The 26,074-nt window shown below is 38.4% G+C and overlaps 1 protein-coding gene across 1 annotated transcript in view; it reads left to right on the top strand.

The window, feature by feature from the left end:
* Positions 1 to 26,074, top strand: part of ntrk2a (neurotrophic tyrosine kinase, receptor, type 2a) — an 84,093-nt gene that overhangs the window by 19,371 nt on the left and 38,648 nt on the right. The window lies entirely within an intron of this gene.

Below are 26,074 nucleotides of genomic sequence, written 5' to 3' on the forward strand. Positions count from 1 at the left end.
GCCTAATCGTTGATGGGCCTACCATATAAATATAATGTCCTTTTTTTCCCAATGGGAAGTTTTTGCTCCTCCCTCCAAAAATAAATCTTGTTTTTATTACCTTTTGAGCAACACATCATAATTATTTTCAGTCTATAAGTCTAACCTTTTAAGGATACCTATGATAAATGGAATAAAAACTGCAGAGTGGACCTTTAAGTAAGTTAGCAATACATTACAGCTTACTTGGATTTAAAATGTTAAAAATGATTGTCAGTCACCTTCTTAGTCAAACTTGGTCAAACTTAAAATGGAGGAAAACACATACACACACACACACAATTCTGGCTTGCAGACAGACATAAAAAGATATTTCTAAAGAAAGCAGAATGTAGGGATACATTTTTTCTTGCTGTGGTTATTTCAGCTTATAAGGAAAAAGGAAAGTAGTACAGGACAGCTTAGCTGTTACGGTCGAGTTATGATAAGACAAACAGTTCAGTCAAGTAAAGGGGGCAGAGCTCTGAAATTCTCATGTTTGGCATGGTATCACTGGTCTCATGCTTGTACGTGATCAACAAACAAAACCATCATGTATCCATAAATCCATCCTGTTCAGGTGGAAACAGCTGCTGTTTGATGAAGGTTCACTGGGTCTTGGTGCTGCTGGTGAATAACATGCATGTTGACTAAACTGTAGTCTTTGTCATGTTGATGTAAAATTATGGTGGTAGCCATTGTCGAAGCCTAAGCTTACACACACACACACACACACACACACACACACACACACTGACTGACTGAGAAATGGTGAACATTCATCATTTTTTTTTTTTTTTTTGTTCGTTTTGGTTTTGGGGTTTTTGCCAGTTTTTCAAGCAGTTTTTAACAGTGTCTGACTTCTGCAATGGCTACAAGTGTAACTAATCTATTGTAGAATTATACTGACTTACAAGAACTGATTTGTCTCTGTTTTGCTTGTTTTGATGTATGGCTAATATTTTCTCATTCTTTGTGAACTAACAATAACCACTGAATGACATTTGCATCAGTCCTTTTTCTTATACACACCATAATGGTGGTTAAAATATGGATATATTCAGTGCTGCGTGTGCACTTTTTTTTTGCTGTAATATGGATTCAGGTTGAATTGATTTAGCTGAGTGAAATCCCCAAAATACAACACATAATCTGGGTGTTGGACCACTTTTCTGTGCTTCCTGTTCAGTTTACTTACATTTGGTTTGGTTGAACGAGAAGCATAATGCATTCATGATAAGCAACCCCAGAATTCAATGTTTTGAGAAAGTAATTTTGTCCTGTTTGTATATATAGAGTTGTTTCAGGAAATAACCATTTTCATTTGTTGCAGTGAAGGTCCACCTTTGACATGTAAATCACCAAACTACACCAAATAAAAATGCAAATGTAGAAACAGAACCGTGTGTGTGTGTGTGTGTGTGTGTGTGTGTGTGTGTGTGTGTGTGCTTTTATGTGTGTGTGTGTGCTTTTATGTGTGTGAGATCCTCAGTTGGGCAGTTGAAGTGCAGTATTTTGGCAGTGATTGATTTATGGCCCCCCAGAGAGAGGGGATGCAAGACAGATGGGGCAGCTAGTATATACATTGTGTGCGTGTGTGTGTGTGTGTGTGTGTGTGTGTGTGTGTGTGTGTGTTTATGGTCTTCTGTGTGGTTTCTTCTTTCTCCAGGAGAGGTGAATGAGGTTGCTGTAAATGAAATGATCTCTCTAATGCCTCTTTGCATGCCCTATATATCTGTATTTGTGTGTGTGTGTGTGTGTGTGTGTGTGTGTGTTTGTTTTCTTGTACGTCTAAGCATTTTTCCGTGTGTAGGATGTTAGGTCATGTTACGGTTTTGCCCTTCTGATTGTTCCCCTTGAGTCTTTATCCTTCTCTCGTTCCACTGTCTACTTCCTCTCCCCATGCGGTCCCCTCCTTGTGCTCCAGATACATCCAGATGTATGTGCCCTGTAGCATGTTGACATTGGAGTGAGTGTGTGTGTCTGTCAGAAAAAGAGAGTGATAGTTGTGTTAAGCATATACAGCAGAGTCAGACAGAGAGTGAGTAATCCACAGTAACAGGTGTTCCCACATAATCACTGTTTGTTTGAAACCTGCATATTTCCTATACTGGACAAATGACCAGAGTTAATTTCAACAAGAGAAACCTAACAGGCCATGGCAGCACACTACCAGCGCTAATTTAAAATAAACAGCACTACGCCATGGTTCCCTAAATCATAATCACATGCTCACAGACTCACACGCAGTCAGTCAGTGCTGACAATGATGAACTTGTGACAGGAATGTGTGAAGAGAGCGAGTCATGCTTTGCACTGTATTGAACAGGTGTGCATCAGAAAGTGCCACCTGCCTCACTGACTTTTGGTGAATTGCTCTCTATCTCTTTCCTGATAGCGGAGTGAAAAAGCAGTAGCTGGTCTCGAAGTTACATTATTTATAGTGGCTGGATATAGTCTGCCTCTCTCTCATCAATAACACATGCACAACATTTGATTCCCTTTCACAATCTCCTTGTTTGTTCTTTACACACATGGCTATTTTATACACTGTACGTATATACAGTGCTGCTTGAAAGTTTGCGAACCCTTTAGAATTTGCTCTATTTCTGCATAAAAATGGCCTAAAATGTGATCAGATTTCTTATCCAAGTCCTAAAACTAGATAAAGACACATCAGTCAAACAAATGAGTCCAAAATCTTACACCTGTTTATTTATTGAGGAAATCATCCAATGTTACATATTTGTGTGAGGGAAAAGAATGTGAACCTCTAGGATTATCAATTCATTTGAAGGAGAAATTAGAGTCAGGTGTTTCGATCAATGGGATGACAATCAAGTGTGAGTCTGGGAGGCCCTAATTTATTTAAAGAAGAAAAATCTGGGTCTTTACTGTGAAAGTCTGAGCTTCACAACACACGTTGGTTGGAGTGTGTCATGGCTCCAACAAAGGAGATTTCTGACAACCTTAGAAGAAGGGTTGCTGAAGGTTGGAGGTCAGAAAGGTTGAAAAGGGTTACAAAACCATTTCAAAAGAATTTGGACTCCATCAGTTGATTGTCAGGCAGATTGTGTAGAAATGGAAGACATCCAACAGAAGTGTTACCCTCTCCAGGTGTTGTTGGACAGCAGGCATCCAGGAGACTAAAGACCTTTATTGCAGTAGCTATAATGTTCATGAGTCCACCATCAGGACAACATTGAACATCTATAGTTTACTGTAAATTAACTGTTAATTTTCACTACTGAAAAACAGACCTAAAACCATGACAATGAAATGTACTTACTGTAGAGACTGAACATTCAAGTCCTTAAAGGGTCTTTTTGTCCAACCAAACACTGTACAAGATTTTTAGGTGACTAAAATGTTACAATTAACTTTGATGAACTGAAAACATACAATAAAATAGGGGCAACTATGCTGTTCAGCTATAACGCTTTGAATCTTGGGTTATGCCATGCTTGCATTACCTGTAACTAACGTTGTTGCCGTGAGAGTGATTTGTCAATCACAAGGTAACCACACCCTAAAGCATACTATGCTTTAGCTTCCATTTTACTCTAAATGGGACCATAATTTACAAAGTGAACTGGGGCGATTTTAGACTCTTTTTAGGGGGGCTCTAGTCTGGGTATACCCATTCTCTCATTCCAGCGACATTCTACTTCTCTCAGAAAGTTAGCATGGCCACCAAGACAACATTTTCGCCTGAGATAGGGAACCAATCACAGAACGGGGAGGCGGGCTCAAGGCGATGACGACCATAGAGCAACTCTGTTTACATCCAGCATGGAGGCCACGGAGGTGCAGCAACCGTTCGAAGCAGCAGTAGATTGTGTGCTAAATAAATTGGAAGGCAAGTTCACTTTGAAAATAGAACAAAAACTTGTGCAACATGATTTTTCCTTCATAAAAAGGATGTGTTCGCTGCTCCCTACAGGCTCTGGATATGTCATCGTCTATCGTTGATATGATTGGCTGTAAGTTTGTCCAGTAGCGTACAGAAGCATTTGATCAACATTCATTGATCCCGCCTCAAATACGAGGAAATGAACGGGTCCTTGCCCGACCCTACCTCAATCTCACATGAGATTGAGACGCAGTCTGGCTCTGCATTGGCTTCACTTTTTAGGCTGGGAGCTACTCACTTGTAAGAGACTGAATGTAGATTTAGCATGTCCGTCTTTCTACTGGTTTGTTGTTATTAGAACTGACAAAGTTGATATGGGAAACATGTAAAGTCAGAGCAACATTAGCATAATTTGTTTTTATCCACCTGCTGAATGCTCGTTCAATATTCACCTCTTCTTTTAGCTCTGTGTTTAGTCTCCACCAACTCCTGAGAAAAATATGAGGCTCTTTAGCTGCTAAATGTTTCAAATTGTAATCACTAACTGTGTGCCTGCCATTTGGTACAGAGCAGGTACCAAATTCGATACTGAGCGACCCCTCTCACATCACTCACATTTTATTCACATTTAATATAAGGTCAATTTCACCAAAGAATATTTTATATTATTTTTTGAGGTTAGTTAAGATCAGCAGTCATGATAATAGTTAAGCTTTACTTATTGATTCAGGAAGTCTGATTGAAATCAACATTTCTTTTGCTAGAAGATAAAAGTACAAATGGCAAATGCCCAGCAGTCCACTGAGAAAATAAAAACCCAGAAAAGTGGACCCAAAGAGATGGAGATTTTAAAAACAAACAAACAAACAAACAAAAACAAAAAAAAAACAGGATGCTGGCCTCAATAGGCCTGTTGAAAGAGGTGTAAACAATTTGCACATAACAACCCTCCCAAATTGACTGCAGACTGCTGAAAGAGAAAATACATCAGACAGCACAGGTAGAGAAGGAAGGGCATAAGCAGCATCTGTATGCGTTTATGCCCCCGAAGCACCTGTAGGGAGGGAAGCATCAACATAAACCTGAGTTCTGATGCAGACCGAAATGTCAAGACAGAGACAAAAAAAGACGTGATTGAAAGTGAAATGGTAAATGTGAAGTGGAGGAAGTGGGAAACAGGTGGAGAGGAAGAGAGAGCGGATGCTAAAATTGACATTTGACACGAAGTGAGAGGGAAAAAAGCAGGGAGAAGGAGAAAGCCAACAAGAAAGTGGCAGATTGAAAGAAAGCAAAGATGAGAAGAAACAGAGAAAAAAGGTAGAGAAAACAGATGTTAAAAAACAGAGTTTGAGCAAGTATAGGAGGAAAAGAAAAGCTAAGAAAAAGAGAGTGATGGAAGGAGAAAGTCCTTCCTTGTCCACTTATCAATGATTCATCATTAGTGCAGGTTTCAGTTTTCTCCTTGTTTGGTGAAGTTGAACGCCTCCTCTCCCTCTCGTTCTCGCTCTCTTTCTCTCCCTCTCTCATTCTCATGCACACACAGCTCCTCTGTACTAATCGATCGATATGATACCCTCAAGGTCAGCAGATCTCCATTGTAGGCCTGTGGCACTACTGAGCATGCTCAGTGTACCCATCACCTCCTCCTCCTCCTTCTTCTTCCTCCCCTGCAGAAAAGCAGATTTTGCCTCTAGCTCTTTACGTTTTTGACAAACAGTGCTCACCCACAAAACTTCTGGAAAGGAAGCAAAAACTGAATCAGTCATAAAGCCATAAAGTGAAGAGGTTACAAATATGGTCTCTTATTTAGTTTAGGGGTGGGTTAACCCTAACCCTAACCCTAACCCGTACGTAGCACATACAGTACGTCTAAAACTCACAAAAATATTTAAAGTTATCATTGAATGTGGAGAGAAGTTTAGTCTTGCTGGTCTTTTTTAATTAGATGCTTCTTCATTTCTTCATTTTAGAGAGCAGCCATCTTCAAATGGATTCCTTGTATTGAAACAAAATCCCTAAAACATTTAACCAGTAGTTAGTATAATTTTGTCATTGGCACCGGCATTTGACTATCGAATTGGCAACGGTGTAGAACATTTTTTATACTATCACAATAAACCTTTAATAATTAATAATAAATAATAATAAGATACATCATCAAGCTTATTCCACTTAGTTGGTGTGTGTCTGTGTGTGTGTGTCTGTGTGGAAGACAACATAAGACCTTGTGTCTTTTCAGCCAACCATAAATGAGAAAGACATATTTTAAGGTCATTTGGTGAAGAAGTCTGAGTGATGGCTGCCAGGGTAAACCTGTCTATTGTCTATCGTGTATGTTTCCATAGCAACTGTAACAAATTTTATGTAGGTCAGAAGTTTATTTGAGGTAAACAGTTTCAAGCTCTGAGTAGTAATTATTATGCATATGATGTGAGGTATGTGCAAAATATGAATCCAAATATGTGTAGATTGAACAAAAGAAAACACTACCATATTATATTTGTAGTATTAATGTTTTGTAACTTCTTATGAACGTAATGAACAACAAAGGCACACAATGATAATAACTTTAGCTTGTTTGTCAAAAAACCTTTCTGTTAAATATAACATTAGTTGACCATTCATTTCTCAGTATAAATGTATGCGCTTAAAGTGAAATGGCTAAGGCAGCATGAGGTAGAGCGGGTCGTTCACTACTCAGATGGTCAGTGGTTTGATTCCCAAGCAAGATACTGAACTTCAAACTACTCCTGAGTATGTGTGGGTGAGTGAGCATTGCAAACTCCTGGTGAGTACAGTGTTATCACAACTGATAGAACTGGTGGCTGTGATTACAAAAATAAAGCCCAAATTAAAGTCACCATACTTCATTCTTTATTTTAGATTTTAGACTTTTTATTTTTTAATTGACAAATTTATTGACAAAGTAGACCTTTTGAACTCCTGTGTATGCCTCTTCCTGTACATGCTACAATGGGCTCCAGACCCATGTGACCTAGGCTATAGAATATAAATGAATGGACGGATAGAAAAGAGTGAATTTTATTATTTGACTTTGTGCCTTGGATCATGTTTTTCAAGGTGAATTTTTTGTGTGTGCAGATTTCAGTTTTGAGAGGTGGGGGAAGAAAAGACTTAATGCCTGTGGCAGATCCTGAGGGCAGTTATTGTTTATTATTTTGAAAATGCAAACTGTTCTTTTCCAAAGTGAAATGTTGCCTGAAGACTGAAGTCTGTGTGCTTGCCTGACTGCAGCTTTACTTTGGGCACAAATGGCCATTTATAAGTGATTGTTTTTACTGCTTTTCCTCATTGAAAATAGTTTTTAGGGCCCATTTACAAATGCGATGCCTGCTCAAAATGTTTGGCTTCCAGGCTCATAGCAAAATTTATACAATTGATGTGAGGTATGAATGATAATATACACCAACAACATGAGAGAATGAACGATCATATTGGGCTCTTAGATTGTTCCTATTTCCTGTGACTTCAGTTCAGATTTGAGTAGATGAATTTGCTTTAAAGAATTGTGCTTTGTCTGTAGTGGTGCTTCACAATCGCCATGATCTTGGACAAGCCAGTCTCACACCAAAACATAGTACGGCTACGTTGGTCCACAGTGCAAAACGTAGCCATCTCACAATTTGGGCTCATAAATTGTGAGATGGCTACGTTTTTTCTGCTCTATTCTTTTCTATAGGACTGCGTTCAGGTCATGTGACATTCAAGTTTTTTCTGTGAAAACAAATAAAATGGCACGCACTGTAATATTAATTCAACAACCTTCTTGTCTTTATTATTTTTCTGTGAATATTCTGAGATGAGAAGAGATTTAGAAGAGCAGTAATATTGGTGACAGTCCGATGAGGTTACATTTAACAAGTGATTTGAGATCGTTAACAACAAATGATCTGTGTGTTTTTCCACTGGACGTGCTCATTTTAATGAATAGATTCATTTATAATCTTATAACTTCACTGATGAAAGTATGACTGAATGAATAGTTGCATTTATTTATTATTAGTTATTCTTATTTTATTTTTGTTTTGAGTGCACCTTCATTCCGTTGTATGTTTTGTACATTGACAATAAAGAATCTAAATCTAAATGCAGGTGACCTAAAAGCTCTGTTTTTGATGTCTACTTTTCTCTCTTTAGAGCACTTTTCTCTGATTCATGTCATGCCTCGTTCGCGGTCTCTCCCTGAAATGCAGAAGTCAGTTGACAGAGCCCTGAAGCTCCACCTTGACCCTGCACAGTATTCAAAGTTTATTAATATTAAACGTAGTCGACACTGCACTCTCTTTGGTTCCGCAGCCATGCATGTGTCAAGTGTGGAGTCGAACAGATGAATGTCTCTTGACATACGTAAAGGACATACATATAGACAGAGATTCCTTCCTTTACTGTGGAAATGTAAAATTTGAACTTTTTGTGTAGCTTTGAAATGTCAAGTCTCTGCTTATGTTTAAGACTGAATAGGAATTTGCTAGAAGCAGGCATCATTGTTAATATTCTGTACAATAAATTAGACAAACACACCACTTTGTGTGCTTTCACCACTGCTTCTGAATAAATTAATTACAGTAAACAGACCTTAATTATCATCTAAACTGCTTCTGGTGATTTCTTTTTCTTTCATTCTTTAAACGTTTTTGAGGATGTGAAGGCACAAACGAAATCAGACAGAGACAGCAATCAAAAGTCTTAACACTCTTAAAAAAGGGGAAGTGTTGGTGGTCAGAGTCAAAGAACTTAAAGATAGTCGTCAGCAATTGGTATCTTTCTCCCTTTCCTTCCACTTCACATTTGTCAGGAGGCCCATTGTGCAGCTGTACATCATTTCCTGTCTTACATTGGTCATCCTGACCTTTTCGAGCAATCAGAGCAGTGAAATATTAGACCTGGGAGTGCAGTGTGGGAACAGTACAAACAATGTATACACAAATTAAATTTATTATAGGCCATCTAAACATTTAGATTTTCTCAATTGTTTTCCATTTTTACAAACAGGAGCTCTTTAAAGTCAAGTATAGTCCACTTCATGAAGAAGCACTTTAAAAATGTCACATATGACGTCATTTGTTTTTCAGAGAATATAAATGGGATTTAAATGGTCATACAAGGAAGAAACAGCCGTGATGCTTACTCAGCGCAATCTGCATAATTGTACATAAAACGTGCCATATGTCTGGGATGTGAGGTTTTAAGGAGAATAATTTCTGTTGTAATTTTATTTTCAGACTGCTGTTGCCCCTGAGTATAGATCAAACAAGAAATAATGGTTTTGGTGGAATGATTTTCACAAAACTCAGCAATCCACCATAGCATGGAAAATGATTTCATCTGTGAGGATAGAAAAATAAAACATGAAAAGACCAACATAAAAGACCCCAAAGACTCATGTTCTCTTTATACATCCATGGTTTATAAGTTTTATTCCAGCAGAGCTTTGTGGCAACTTGTTGTGAAGAAACAAAACTTTTACAGAAAATCCCTTTACATGGTGAAACGTACAGTGTATGGCAATCTTTGTTAGAAGTGAGACTAAATAATGAATTTGCAAGTCACAAGTAAGCAGTGATGGGAATAACAGCGTTATAAATAAACAGTGTTACTAACCGCGTTACTTTTTTCAGTAACGAGTAATCAAATTATTTCGTTACAACGGCGTTATCATTAGTGTCTTCAGACCTCACTGAAGCGGTTTTCGCCCGAACAGGTGCTTCTCCCTCTCTCTCTCGTCTCCCTGCTAAAGACTTAGGGGCATAACCTAAGACAGAGTAGGGCGCAAGTGAGACACAGTCTCCCGGAATCTGGATCAAGCAAGCAAGACTGCGCTGTAGTGAGTGACTGCACGCGTGTGTGTTTATGTGACTATCAATGCAGCATTTCACATATAAACTCTATAAAAATGCCCCTTACACTAATTCTATCTGCCCCACTGCTGGATTTTGTTGCACTTGGCAGTGAGCAGCTATGGCCAACTATATGAACTTTATACTAGGGCACTGGCAGGGTAAAGTCCGTTTAATGTCCGACTGATTCGGACATTTCCATTCCTGCTCCTCTTGGTAATGTCTGGGAAATTTCAGGATAGCAGTGTACGAGTGAAAGGGGCTCAAGTCTTAAACTTTGTTTCATGCCCCTAATGTCATTGTGGGAATTACATTTATTTATTTTAAATGTTTAAAGTAACACTTGGTATAGAAAACGAACTAAAATAGTAGGTGCTTTTATAAATGTATCTTTACTTACCATATTTTTAATGATACTTGATCTAAATACTGGAGGTCCAGAATTCTTCAGAACTCTTAATCATATGGTGTGAGGGTTCCGACAACTAAGAATGGTGTGAAGTATCTGGATCATTTCACTAGAGAAGACTTGATGCTCTGTTGGCTTTGTTGAACTTCAAAATCACACTGTCCACAAATTAGAGGGATGGTCCAGACAAATCCGGCAGCTGATTAATGTGTTACTATTGTGGGACTGAACAAATTTACACTGACAGTGAAAGACAGAAGTTTGTATTATCACACTAGAGAGTTGCCCCTCAGATAGATGATAGCAGTTTGTGTGAGTGAAGACATTTTCACTATCAAAAGAGTCATCTGAAAGCAGTTACAACACCACATTTGGAAAAACACAACACCGATGTACTAATTCTGTCTGACCTCCACAGTCATGTGAGAGTGCGGTAGAGTAATTAAACTAATCATCACAAAACCATCAAACCTGGAGTCAATCATTTCTTGCATTGAAATAAGAGGAATCCTTGATAAAATGTCATTGAATGTTAATTAAATGTATGATACTGTATAAGTTAAAGGCCAACCTAGCAAGAGATCAGTAAAGTGGCAGCTCACACTGTACGCAGACCACTTGATTTTCTCTAGTTTTGTATGTTTGTTTTAAGCTTTTCCAAATATAACCTTTATTTAAATGGCATTTGCAGCTGGAGGTATATGATTTTAAGCTGGTAAAGATCAAGTGTAGTGTGCTTACTGAAGCTGAATATTTCAAAGTGATGTGCTAGCGTGCACAGTAAAACATAACTTTTTGTCTTGTTTGTGCAATGTGATTGGCTCCTGTCAGATAGATTGCTGGTAAATCTGTTGATTCGCTGCACACCTCTTTAAAACACAATTTTATGTCTTTGGCCTTGGGGAGGATACCAAATTATTTAAATTCAAGAGGCTGAAGTCCAAGTGAAGTCACAAGTCTAGTGTTACAGTGAAAGTCATGTTGTCCTTTTTAATTTTGTCAAGTTGAGTTTAAGGTTATTAGATTCATAAGCCTTACTCAAGTGAAGTCACAAGTGCAACCCCCAGGTCTTCTTGTGTGTACACATTTATTCTGTTTATACACGCACATTATGTCAATGTGACTTTTTCCTCAGACAGTACAGCGGTGTGTTGTTGTTCAAGGTCCTCCTGGTCGCTCACTAAATGTCACTGCTGCCAGACAGTGTGTACATGTTGCATCAATGTGGCTTTTTCTTGGCAGTACAGTGAATGTCTGTATGATAAAGGTCTACGTTAATGAGGCTTTAACAATCGATCAACACCTAGACCTGCTGTACTCAGGCAGATACTCAAGCGGCCAAGACACACACACACACACACACACACACACACACACACATACAAACAAAAGTCCCCATGCAGTTTTCCTGAATATGTATGAGAGTTGGCAAAGACATATGCCAATATCATTTACTGTGTCTGGGTGCTTTTGTGTTGTGTATTTGTGTGTCTGTGCAGCATTTTCTGCACAGCAAGGAAGGGTGAAAAAGAGAAGAGGGGAGACAGAGAGAGAGAGAGAGAGAGAGGGCAGCAGTACTGAGCGATTGGGAAAAGCACTATAACAGATAGAGGTTTATTGACAGATCAATTGATCGTTTGCCCATCCAGACTGAGCCAGGATGCCTCTGTCTTCTCGGCCCTGCCTTCCCATCACTGCCTAATGCTAAGGTCAGCAGCTCTGTTCTGCAGCGTGTGTGTGTGTGTGTGTGTGTGTGTGTGTGTGTGTGTGTGTGTGTGTGTGTGTGTGTGTGTGCGTGTGTGTGGACAGGAGGTGGGGGATAGTGGGCACATGTGTGATTGACAGGGCAAAGTAGGTGTGTGAAAGAAGATAGGGAGAGAGTAAGAAAAAATTAACAAGGATGAAGGATGGAGAGAAAGGTGGAAATAAAAGGAAGTATATATGAGTCATTTTTGGGTTTTTCCTCATATATAACGTGTTCATATCTGTGTGATTTCTTAGACTCACCCATATTCTCACATCTTTTCTTGTACTACAGTTCAGTTCAAGGCTTAAGAGACCCTTCAGGCTATTTGGATTTACTACTGTCTTTCTTAAAGTCCAGTTTATGGTCTAGTGTTAAGCTACAATTTTGCTGAGGAGTCCATTCTTGTTTTTTTGTTTTTTTATTGACATAATACAACCAAGCAAGAAGCAGTACAGACCTGACAATCATAGAAAAACAAACCTATTTCCTGAGAACATGCTGTTTAAAGAGATGAGGACAAATGTGTGTTACGTTTCTGTTTTTGTGCACAAATTGATTGCTTGGCTACAAATATGCCAAATTCAGTTAAAGGTTGAATATGTAGAATATTTATTAAAAGCTATATTTTTTAAAAAATAATACAGCCACGGGGCGTTTTGAGGGGTACAGAATGAAAGTATTGCTTTTCCATAAAAAAATTTTTTTTGTCTGAATTAATATTTTTAAAATTTTTTGACGGTTCGACAATGACGTTCTGACACGTTCTGTGTACATTGTACCAGCCAATTAGCGGCCGGAATTGCGGGTTGCCAGGGTTGTCTGTTGTTCCGGTGCAGCTACTGTAGGCTGGCACTGGGTGAAATGGAGTTGTAAACAAGCAGAGCCGTGTTGGACTCACTAAAACCAGCGTTTTTTGCTCTCAAGTACAACTTTTCATCACAAAACTTCGAAGGTAAGACAGAATATCTGTTAGTCACTGTAAATAAGTGGTTGTTTACCTTTGTATGCTGCTGGTTCACTGAGTTTTTAGCGCAATAATAGTGGTACTGTTGAACTCGCCAGGGTCTTAGCTTTCATATGAGATGCTATTTGTTTGTGTACCATGAAGTATCAAAACGGTAGCAATGGAAATGTGGAGAGTGGGTTGACTTTCTGACGCTATTCGGATTTTGATATTTGATCATTAACCTCTTAACGCACGCTGTTCCGTTCACGGGACGGGACGGATGTTAGGAGGTAGCCACACGTTCTTCTGAATGTTTTAAACACCAACCCTTAAACATATATACTCATGCCGTACATTGTTGGAAAGCTTAGATTGTTCTGATTCATTCAAGACCACTCACGACTTATATGGTTGCTCACAGCTGTAATAGTATTAGCGATTAACTCGGCTAGCCACTCAGCTAAGTGAGAAAAGCTATAATGCCTACATACCTTCAAAGTCTTCCCTTTATCCACAACGATCATCTTATGACACAGGACTTTCTGTACAGCTCGCCAAGTATCCATTCTTGTGAAATATGAAATCCGTTTTCATAAAACCGGAATACTTTCCTCAATATGGCCATGTATTTAGTCCAACACTTAATGTAATAACACAAATAACAAACCATATACGGTCCGTTTACGTCATTTCCTGACCTGCACGTCCATCTCAGAGTACACGTGACTAGATGTTTACGACCGTGAGCCTCTCCTGCTTCTGACGACACCACACACAAGCCAATCGGTGTTTAGGATTAGGCAGTACATGCAGAGACATTGCTGCTACTCCCACTGGCGTTACAATGTAATGTACCTCGGTGGTTTCAAGTCAGTTACAGCGAGGGTATGTTCGCTTCCTGTTTTCAAAATAAAAGCACCAACTCTATCGTTATGGTTTTCTTAATAATAAAAGGCAACGGGTGTTTTATTTTGTGAAAATGACCGGAAGTGCGTTATTCGCTACGGCTAACTTGAGTGGCTCCGAATTCGCAGGAACAAAACTTTAAGCAGATGTTATTTGGACAAATTAGCGTCACATTGTGGATCTAAAGGGCTACTTTCTCACCTAAAAAAGTTAGACATGTGGATAAAGTGGTATATTTACAGAGTTAGAGCTAAAATAAAACTGCTGACCTGCAGTTCTGCTGTACTGTCTATGGCTGTTTAGCTGACATAAGACAATTGACAAAAAACACTCACAACCAAGCGAGATGTAGTATGAAGCTGACATGCTGAAACACAAACGGATTTCCAGAGAAAAATTTGTAGGTTCAGCATGTGTGAGCTTGAAAAAGTGATATAGGACATTTCAGTAGGTTTTTTTTATAGCACATATGGATTTTATAGAGTCAACACTGAAATAAATATTTAAAAAAACATAAATTTTTTAATAAAGAAATTAGTCACACTATGAAAAGAAACTACTGTCAAATCTACAGTGTCTCCCTGAGCCAGTGAGTTATTTTTAATAAGCAGAGCTACATTGGTGAGATGCATCTTTTTTTTCTAACGTCGAAATCTGTCATACATGTGTGATGGTTGGATGAACAAATAAGTGGAGGCTGATTCTTCAACGATGTGTTACATGGCTGTCTGTGTGATGTGCTGAGTAGATTTTTGTTTTTTGTGAAGTGAGTATGGTTGAAATGGGAATGTTGCCCGGTGTTGTTGACACGAGCTTTAAACATAGTAGTATGTTGTTGCTTGAGGCACTTGGAGAGTATTGGTAATAAAACTGTGTGTATGAGAGAAAGCGAGAGACAAAAAAAGTCTGTGTGATAGCTGTAGACAGAAAATGTGTGTGTGTGTGTGTGCCTATATGTGTAGTTATCAGAAGGTCTGCAGCGTGACATGGTCGACTTCCGTTGCTCGTTGCACGTTGTTGCCATGGCAACCTACGTCATTGCCAACCTGCGCTGCTACAAAACTAAATCATTATCACTAGTGAGTCTAGGAGAGGAGTGAATCACTACATTCAGAAACACACACACACACACACACACACACACACACACAAACATGGAGACATGAAGCGACACCTGGGACAGACTTAACTCAGCAGTCGAGGAGGATATGGGAGCAGACAAAAGACGTCAAATCGTAAAGCCCGAGTTCATTAACTGCAGCATTGTGCCTCCAGATTTTTTGCCCCATTTGCTGGCTTTGTTTATGATGTGAGTCATAGGAAGAAAAGCATGTCTCACTCGTCTACAGGGACTCAATGATTGGCAGCCAAACGTGACATTGATATGTTTTTCTTTTTTTTACCTTTTAAACCTTTTTTGAACTTGAAAGAGTAACTTGTGTGTGCTGCTTTGAGATACTGAGCATCAAAAACCCAACTCATCAAATGCCAAAAATGCAATGTGTTTTGAAATATTGAACACAGAGTCAAACAACAGGTGGCTGCTCACCTGTTATAAACCTTTTAACAGGTGCCGGTCCAGGAAAAACATGTCTGCACACTGTGCCCCAAGCTACTGTATGTTTCATTAGATGTATATATCACTTAAGAAAACATACATTTGAACTGGAATACTTACTGCCTTACTGTAAAGTTACAAGGCAGTAAGTATTCCAGTGGGATAGTGACAGTTTGTGTGTTGGTTTTGTACCTCTGATTTCAAGGAAACGTGGCTTTGTCTGTTTTAATGTTTGGGTTTTATTTTTATTTCTCAAATTGCATGTTTTTATGTTTTTTGTTTCCAATTCTTACTGTTAAATGTTTGTTTTATATAAAGCATATTGAGTTGCCATTGTGTATGAAATGCGCTTTCTAAATAAAGCTGCCTTGCCTTGCCTTGCCTATGTGCTTTCAACAGCAGCACAGAGCCACTGCTTAATGATGAACTGCTGCTGATATTTTACATTGTACATAATCATCATGACAAGAACTCTGCTTCAAGCAGCTGACTAGAGCTAGTGTTGAGCAGTGTTGGGGATCACCACCCCTTCCACACACACAGCACATAGCTACAGAGAGTGTCATGTAACCACATTTTTCCTATGATGACAACAGAATGACCTGCCCTACCCTGCCTCTCACTGGGTAGTACTCATAGCCTTCATGATGGTTAGGCCTAGAGTAAGAATATCAGGGTCAGAGCCAATCAGAGGCAGTGTAGGGGCACGTCTTTGCAGAAAATTCATCTAATGCTGCTAGAAAGAGCAAACGTAGTGCTAATGGTTTCAGACTCCAGAGAAGTAGTATAGGGTGAAAAGGTAGTCATGCTACTAATTATGGCAAGCTTTTTATTTAGCACATTTTCTTAAGACACTAGAATTATGACATAAGAACCAGAAATTAGATCATCAAACTAGAAAAAAAAGAAAGAATTTGTTCAAACTGTGCACACAACATCACCCCTGCTGAAAAAGACACTGTTGTTAAGTCCTTGCTTGTTTTGGGGGGCTCCAGTCTAATCTTCAGCAAGTTAAACAGCTGCTCAGCTTGTTTGACTTCAGGTCATTGACTCATTGTTACTTTGTGGCACCTACAATAAATTTGAACATTTACATCATGTTCTAGTATAAAGCTGTAACTTCTCTGGACTGATAAAGGGCTTTTTATACAGTAGTTGAATAGTGGGACCTTGACCTACTTCTGGCTTTGCTAAATGTAAAAAACATCATATGGAAACCTTCTGCTATACCAATAAACCCCTCCCTCCGATGTTACATTCCACTGCTGTTTCCTGGGATTGTTAATCCACTAGGCTTCCATTGCACACCTACACAAGTATTCAGCTATATTGTAACATAAAGCAAAGGTACAAATAAGAGCATCACATGTAATCATCATCATCATCTAATGAACTGTAGGTCATGATGTGACAGGGAAGTATCATGAGAATCTTTACGCGAGAGGAAAATATTGGGGTGGGGTTACTGTCTTTGTGGACCCTGTAGTTGTAGCTAAGTAAATGTTAGTGATGAGTTTTTTTGTTTTTGTCTTTCTTTTCCAAACCTCTGGATTTCTCTCTCAATTTTCACAAAAGAGAAATGACAAACCCAGCTTGAGGGGGAAAGCAGGTTGTTGTTTTTGGCTTGCCGCACCCTGTCCTTTATCATAAAGTGTCAGCTGTCTGGAATGGTTTTCTCCTTTACATTCCCATCCTGACAGACGTCTCAGCCATTACTTGCCTGGCCTGACTTAATTTCCACAGCACAAGCTCCCTAATTACACACCCCTCTTACTCCATCCTGCAGCCAGAGTGGTGAAATTGTTGTAGGATGAGAAATAACGAGCATGTTTGCAGATTCATGCAAACAGAGATGCTAAAAGAGTGTGAGGATAAGTCTTCTAACCTCTGGCCTAATTGGTTTTTGGCCACTTGGACACAAATAAGTTGTTGCCATATCAGAGTTGTGTTGAGTTGCTGCAGATGCAAACCCAACATTTCCAGTGGTACTGCTTCAAATGAAAGGAAAGTAAATAATCACATTCTATTGGGAAGAATATACAGGACATTTAAACATTCTCCTCACAAAATTTGTGGAGCTTCAATAGCAGCCATAAATAATGGTCAAAACAACACATTTTGGATATTTGAGGCTATGTTTTCAGTGGATAAGTAAAACATTATGCAGGGAGGAATAGTACAAGCAGAAACAGGCACAGTGATGATGATGTTTGATGAGCTGCAGATGACCAGCATACCTGGACAAAATTAATTCCCTTAAAAGCCTAATATTCCTCAGAATTGTGGACAAATCAGTGCTTCACAATTTACTAGCAGTGCCAGTGCAGGGAGTACTGCACATTAACCATACTGTTGTTCACATATGCAGATATTGTAAAAACAAGAATTTTGAAAAACATTGTCATGACCATAATCCAAGGTTTACAGACTTATCCAATATTGACATTATTGTCTGATGATTGTGTTTTTAACACATATTTATAATGTTCTATATGCTGTATTTTTGTCACAATTTATCTTTTATGCCATACTCCTACAATTCATTTTCCAAAAGAGGTACAAAACAGAGGTAGTATTACCAGATTTTAGAAGAAAAATAACAAATTTGAAAAAAAGAAGATGAATAGAAAATCCGGCCAAGCAGCACACGTTTCAGTCATCCCTGAAGTATACCTTGAGGAACACATCTCTATTTTAACAGGCACTTACTGCTGCAGGATTTTTAAACAATTACAGAAAATGTAGTGCAGCTTTGGACTTCCTAAATTCTTTCTTGCTTGACAAAAGTGTCTCCTTCCTGTGGAAGGGGGGGGTCGCATCACCAACATAAGAAAATTGCTAACACTGTTAAACAAGACCTTAAATTCCAGTGCCCTCGTGAGTTTGCATAAATTTACTTTTAAACACTGTGGGGGATACAAGGCCAAACAATAAGAGTAGCCCAAATGATTCAAAGCATCGTGTTTATTGTGTGAGACATTTGTGGCGCTACAGCAGGAAATCACTACAAATGTAACCGAGGCCCTAAGGAAATAAGGTTTGCTACATGAAATTAAATTGAAACTACTGCTGGGACACACCTGGAATCTGACATCTCCATCTCTCTCCCGTCATCTGTTTGATGTTTTGCGAGGCGTGACTCTCTTCTCTCTCCAGCAGTTTTTCCACACACAAACAATGTCCATGGATATTGTGGGGACATTTCTCATTTTCGCTCAGATATTTGGAATTTATTTGAACCTTAATGCCACATCCAGCAGAGGTTTTTATTTCTTTTGGCTGGTTCTGTATCTGTCTTAAACTAGCAGCTTGGTAAGATACACATAACCCTCCAACACAGATAAGGCTGTTATGTTTGGCTGGCACAGACTCCACCAGTGACATGCCAGGTGTTGCTGTCAGCCTGTAATTTCACAAAGAATGTAACAAAGAATGAACCAGCAGCGGATTGTTTTTGTTTTTTATAAAAGTTGAAGAAACAGTTGGAAATGGGCCACTGTGCTATGTGGTATCAGATTGCCATACAAGCAGGCAGTGTTTTGAAATGTAAAAGGGCATCTGTTACTCGTTACCCTGTTAAAATGTAACAAGTAATATGTTTTAAACTGGACAATGAAGCTTAAAAGTCCTAAAAACATTCATTTAAACCAGGCAGTGTAAAACCTCACAACAACAAACCTCAACAGTGATTACTTTCAAACTCTCTCTTCACTATTACTGTATTTAAGATTGTAATTTCTTTATTTCTAAAGCACAGCCACCAACACACTGAAAGCACTAAAAGGTATCCATGTTCAGTGATATGTCAACCTGCCTTGATGTGGTCAGCTGTTTGCAGGTGTAGCAGAGTCAGATTGCTTGAAATGTGCTTTGATTTGATTGGCATATAAAAATATACAAGATAACCAATAAAAAACAATGTTTCAAATTTTGAGCACATGAATGGAGCCTGTCTAGATGTAGACTGCTTCCTTGTAAGCAATCCTACCCTTGATGGTCTTGCACTTAATTTTATCCTTTTGTCTTTGCTGATCTGTTTTGTCTGTAAACAAAAGAATGTATTAATGTTGTAACATACATGTACGATTTTTACCAAAAAGACTATATTGGGATCTAGATTCACAGGTCAGCCTCTAAACACTTCACTCATAGATGCTAAGGGCAGGTTTTTTTAAACTGGATGGAAACAATTAGAGAGTTTAGAGAGTCCCTGCATTACAGAACCAATCCAAAATCTTTAGAGTGGCTTTTCATATTGGGGTGGTGACATGCAGTTCACTATAGAGGAGAATGGGGGGAGAGCATAATTTCTGGTAAGGAGTTTCTTTGACAGAATGCAAGGGATGTAGGTTTGTTAGTGACTGTTCACACTGCCATTCAGTCAACTACTATGCATTTAGAAATCCCCAGGCTTCAGTGGGTGGACATCTCCAATTGTCTGGTATCATGAGATTAATTTGGATGTAACCACTTTGTATTCACCAACAACTGATTAGTAACTGTAATTTAATTAGGATTTACAACAAATTACAATTACATTTATCATGTAATTCACTTACAAAACACCGTTACATATAACTTCTTACTTCCCAACACTGTAAGCAGGTATGAATGTTTCAATTGATTGTGGTACGGCATGAAGGTTGAGAAGTGTAAAGTCAAGTTCAGTTGTGTGTTGGGTCAATAGATTTATTGTGCATGTTGTGGTAGAAGGTCACATTAAACAAATAAACACTTGACTGGAATGTTGCTATGCTGAGAGTTTGTATAAATTGTCAGATTGATTGTGACCTTTACTGCAAGACTGATAAATAAATACACTTCACATTATGATACACATGGGTGTTGTGGGTGTGTACCTTTATTCAAGGTGAACGATGGGACTTCATCTACACTCTGATCTCTGGAGAGGAGATCATCTATGATACTATCAGACGTTTGGTTTCTATTTCTCTCATTTGAATTTGAGTTTAAGTTTCGATTTCTCATATTTCTATCTCTCTTAACATGTCCATCCATCAATAAGGGGTAGTACAGGTTTGGGCTGTTGTTGAGAGCCTGTTTGTTCACTATCTTGTCCATCTGTCGGATGCCTAAATGTAGTTTTATGCATTTAGTATTTGATGTTATGTACCCTCTTGATGCAATGGTGGCTCCATCATGCCCAAATTACCAACAACACAGCCTTTAACACAGTTTTGTGTGTGAAAAAAAACTGCATCACTGATAGTGGTGCTTTGACAAAAAATGTACCCCATGGGCAGATGAAGCTAGGACTCCCAAGCCTTTATTTCATGACAATATGAGTATACTGTTGAACTGGGAAACAAGAACAAAAAACTATCTGGTGCTGCTCTGTTGTGAATAACACATGGCTAATTTACTAAACCTGTCTGTTCTAACACCACAGTAGGTTTTTAAAAATCCATAACTCACTGTACAGATGGAAGAACAATACAAGGTTATTTACATCAAGTTCCATTGGAAATACTGACATAAAACTCCCTAACCCTTTGTTCAGCATTCAGTTATTACTATTAATTTTTAAAATTAATTAAAAAAAGGAAATTTAAAGTCTTAGAAAATTTGTATTACTAGTAATTTCAAGCAACATTTTAAAGCAAAAGCAGAAAAAGCTCTATTAAAAGCCTTGTGTTCTTTCTCCATCCTACAGTACAACATTACAAAAAACAATTTACATAACAAATACTAAGTGACAATATTCTCTGTGGCACTGACACTACCAGCGACTGAGACCTCTTTATTATTTTTATTATTATTATTATTATTATTGTTTTCTTTCTCTTACAGTTGTTTTGTTTTTGTTGATGTTGTTTGTGTTTCCCTTCAGGCTGTGTGTTGTTTCAGAACATCCCAGTGGAGGTGGTCTCAAGCTAATGGATACGGACACACAAGAGACTAAAAGACAGAGAGAAAGATTGCTTGTTTGTTTGTTTGTTTGTGTGTGTGTGTGTGTGTGTGTGTGTGTGTGTGTGTGTGTGTGTGTGTGTGTGTGTGTGTGTGTCTGTGTCTGTGTGTGTCTGTGTGTGTGTGTCTGTGTGAGTTTGTGAGAAGGAGAATGAGTGGGAGAGAGTGATATAGAGAAAATTGAAAATGGGGGAAGATAAAGGAGAGGAGCATCCACATGTCCACCCAACAAAACAAAAACACAACAAACAAAACATTTGATGAGAAATGAAGACACACACACACACACACACACACACACACACACACACACACACACAGACCGTCGTTAGGTGGATGCTGTCCATTATAAGCCTCTAAAGGCAGAAGAACCAAGTGGAGCTCTAGGATGCAGCAGCCTGATCAACCAATCAGAGGAAGCCTTCAGAGACACATAAAAGCCTCCCATTGGATGAATAATTCATATCAGAGGGACAGAGACATCCATTAACCTACATCTTCCCTCAAAACACACACACCTCCCACAGACCCACCCACCCACTCACAAACATACACACACAGGTTTCTGCAGATTAAGGCACCTTGGCTTCTGATTTTGTATGCCACCACTCAACCTCCTAGTGCAATATTTCTTCACAACACAAACCCTTTAGAGACACAAACACACAAAATGAGCATTGGTTTGTAAACAATGCTGTGTTCATGGTCCTGTTTAAATCCAAACCATCTTCCCTGTTTAGACTTTGTACTACCCCTTATAAACATCAAATCCAAACATCCAGACGTTCAACCACTGCAGCGACTCTCGATGATCCTAATGAACTGAAAGAACAGAAGACAACAGCTTAAAGAAGTTTTGAGGCTCATTAAATCGAGTAACCAACACTACTTTGTGGGCTGCAGAAAAAAAAGTGATTTTGTTTGAATTTGGCAGCAGCTTCTTGTTAGTGCAGCCTGCACTGCAGCAAGTCACATTCATAACCAGCAATAAAACTGATGCGGGAATGCATTTGAGAGAAAATGGCTTCACTTCCAATTGACTCGCTCTTGTGAGCAACAAATCCTTAAAAAAAGGTTAACTAAGCGATGAGCTGAGCAGGTTTTCTGAAAGTCATTATTAGGGACTGTTAACACCAGGGGTGGCAGAGTATAGTACCTGACTGTTTGGGAGGCACCCTGCTCTCAAACTGCAGAGTAACCGTCAAATTAGTTTTGCAGGTATTTACCACACCTGTCAAAACATCCAGTACATCCGTTACAAAACAGATTTTTTTTCCCCCCTCTCCTTCCCTTGCCTATTGCTACCTTATAGTGAACATTTGCAACTCTATGAATCTAAGGAAGATTTTTGGGAAAACAATTTTACAGTGCAAGATGTTTAAGATGTTACACATACTTGTCTGTATTTCATTAGGGAGCACACACCTTGTCAGTATCCCATTCAGACACACAGTGACACGCACTAGATCATAAATAGAAATCTCTGTTAAATTAATCATCAGTTGGCTTCCACTCATGGCCTCTCTGAAAGATCGATGTAGTCATGCATGCACATTCGTCTATAACAGTACATGTGCAAAAACATTCATACTGTGCATAGAAAACGTGTATTGGACATTTATAAATATACACATATGAAGGACTTTTCTATGTCCACATTTCCTTACACAATGACATCTCCATTTATAGAAATAGATATAACGCTGTACAGCTCACTTACATCATAGAGACAGATATATGCTTATACTCACAAATGCACACATACATTAATTATTGGATGCACATGTGTGTGCACCTCATATGCATGACATATCCATATATACAGTAGGTAGCATTTAACTGCATGTGGTCCACCATATGTGCACATGTCAAGTCAGTATGTGGGATGACTCTCCTGCTGTTTCTGTCTGTCTGTCTGTCTGTCTGTCTGTCTGTCTGTCTCTCTCTCTCTCTCTCTCTCTCTCTCTCTCTCTCTCTCTCTCTCTCTCTCTCTCTCTCTCTCTTGCTCTCTCTCTCTCACACACACACACACACACACACACACACACACACACACGGCTGAGATTGAGGTCAGGGCAGATGTACAGGGAATATTTGATTAAGAGGGTTACGGGGGTTAAAATACAGACACTTGTGCCGGTGTAGGAGATTTTCTTGAAGTGAATTCCTGTTTAATAGAACACAACCTTGTTTATCCAAAACCCCAGACAGTCAAACCAGGCAACAAAATTAATCTGGAACCTTGAAAAACAAAATGAAATAAAAAAACCATCATGTTTGCAGATTGCTGATGTTTTCAAATCATATTATTTTAAGGGTGCACATTTAAGTAACTGCTGCATGCATAAATAAGAAAATACTGGCTGTGCACTTTCACTGATGTATGAAAATTCACATTTCAAGTGCTGGTCATTGACTTTCATTGACGTTCAAACTGCATTAAGTGTCAACCTCAGCTTAAGGGTTCATTACTTTGTATTGCATTGATTTGTAGATTTTGAACTACTTCAGAAATATATGGTTTGTTAAAATCTTAGGGAAACTCGAGTATAAACGTTCTGAAGCTTTTGCAGTGTGAAATTGATTGAAATCTGAAAATCTAAATGGGAATTAGACAGCATCCAGAAAAGGGGAAATATTTATTGGTTGGTCATTTGCAGTCAGTTTAGTTTGCAAGCTGAGTTCAATTTGAATTAATACAAAAGATTAAAATTCTCAAAATTACACAAAAACATCCCATTACTCTCTTTGGGGGCTTGGGGGAAAAAAAATCAGTCTGCCAAAGTGCTAATTAGGCATCAGAAACCAAATAACCATTAAAAAGCAAAAAGGTGAATAAAATCAATTAAAATAGCCCCCAAGCAATTCCTGATAAAAAGTGAAAGTGAAGAGCAATTGGGATATGTTGGTGTCTCAATTTTATGTATGTGCATGCATCAGCATGTATATAAGACATATAGAGAGAGAAAGTGTGTGTGTGTGTGTGTGTGTGTGTGTGTGTGTTGTATTACTGATGGGAAATTGATCAGTGATTGTGTCTGAAACTGTCAGAAACGTGTAGCTTCATCAGCAACTTGAATGTATTATTTCTCAAGATACAGTTTGTGTCTCTCACCACAAGTGCTTACAGTTCAACAGAAGCTATGTTTTTTTCATATAAGTACAATGCATGTATTAGAGCCTGCAATCTTATTGTTAGGGCTGTATTCATCACTGTTTAGTGCAAGTTTCTTGGATAAAAGCAGCTACCAAATGGGACATGACCAATGCCTTTTTCTCGACATAATGATTTGAGTGGTCAGATGTATGAAACACCAGGCCCAGACACACGGAAAGACAGACATGAATAAAAAAATCCATAATTTAAAAGAAAGAACAAAATCATTGTAAGGCTGTTTTATATTCATGGGTTATAGTCAGGTTTTTGCTCCACTGTGAGCTGCATGAAAATTATTTGGTATTTGGTTAGCTACCTTTGGACCACTTTTATTTTTAGGGTTTGGACAACCAACATTCCTCCATACAATTAAACAAAACACAATACAGTGCAGTTCAGAAGTTATGATTAAATGTCCTATACACTCTCAATTCCTACTATTGCCAGATTCATTTTAGGGTTAAATTGCTTTGACTTTTTTGCACATAATTGTACATACTTTGTGTTTGACCATTGTACTTTAAGTTGTGTACTCTGAGAGTTTTTGGGAAATTTTTGAAGATGTTTGAGCTAGAAGATAATGCTAACACTGGGAAATATGATAGTACAATATAATGGGGTTTAAAACTGAAAGTTTTATGTTTTATCTTTATTTGTCTTTTTTTTTTACATTCTTATACACATTATTGTTGTTTTGTGAACTGTTACCAAGTGCCCAATTTACCCAGCTGTGGCTGTGACAAACATACATTACCATACCTCATTTTATATGTCTCCATCAGTCCCTAAAGTCTCATCTTGTAATTCTAAAACTTTTTTTTTTACCTTCATACCTCTGTGCTGCCAAAATAGTTATGAGTCATGTAAAAACAAAGACAATATTTCATGGCCAAGCTGCACAGAAAACACTATATTTGGAGTGACTAGGACTTTTTGGCCATGAAGCTCTTCCGTAAACTGTGTATTGTGGCATTAAAGCTGCGTTCAAGAAGTTGTTCTGTATTATTGCTCAAAAGGTTCATTTGAAAAAGATATTTGACTCTTCAGAAGAAAGGTTTTTCTTTTCAATAAAGTAAATCATTTATTGGTGTTCTTCATGTGTAAATGTGTCTTTTTCATCTGAAAGTGCACAAGCTTTTAGGTGTGCAACTGTGTGTCACTCCATATTTTGCACGGAGTGTTCCTTTCTTTATCTGAACAAAAGGCTCAGTCAGACACAATAAATGAAACCAAATATTTCTGTGGCCGTCCTGCCTTTGAAATCAATGCCGCATCCAAATCCTCTTGTACTGTACTTCCTATTTTCTCTAATCATCTTTTCCAGCTTATGTCTCTTTGACTCTGTCTGTCTAAATGTACAGACAGCAATAATGTTTCAAGTCATCAAGTTATCATTCCCTTTTTTTTTAACTGCGCAACTGTAAGGATTTTCAATACTTTAAGAGTGTTGTTGTCAGTGATGAGCTCTCACTGTCACTCTTTGTAAAGGCCAGACTACTATAGACCTTTTTTCTTTGATACTCATTGGATTAATGAGTTTTAATATACAATAGTAGGATGAGTTAGGCTGAAAACTAAGCACTGATGGGTTTAGTGGTAAGACATGCTCAGATCCTTCAATTAAGTAAAAGTAACAATACCGCACTGTAAAAATACTCTTGTTTTCTTCAAAATTGGTATCCTCCGATGGCTAC

The sequence above is a fragment of the Scomber japonicus genome, chromosome 9, assembly GCF_027409825.1.
Source record: "Scomber japonicus isolate fScoJap1 chromosome 9, fScoJap1.pri, whole genome shotgun sequence".
Classification (NCBI taxonomy): domain Eukaryota; kingdom Metazoa; phylum Chordata; class Actinopteri; order Scombriformes; family Scombridae; genus Scomber; species Scomber japonicus.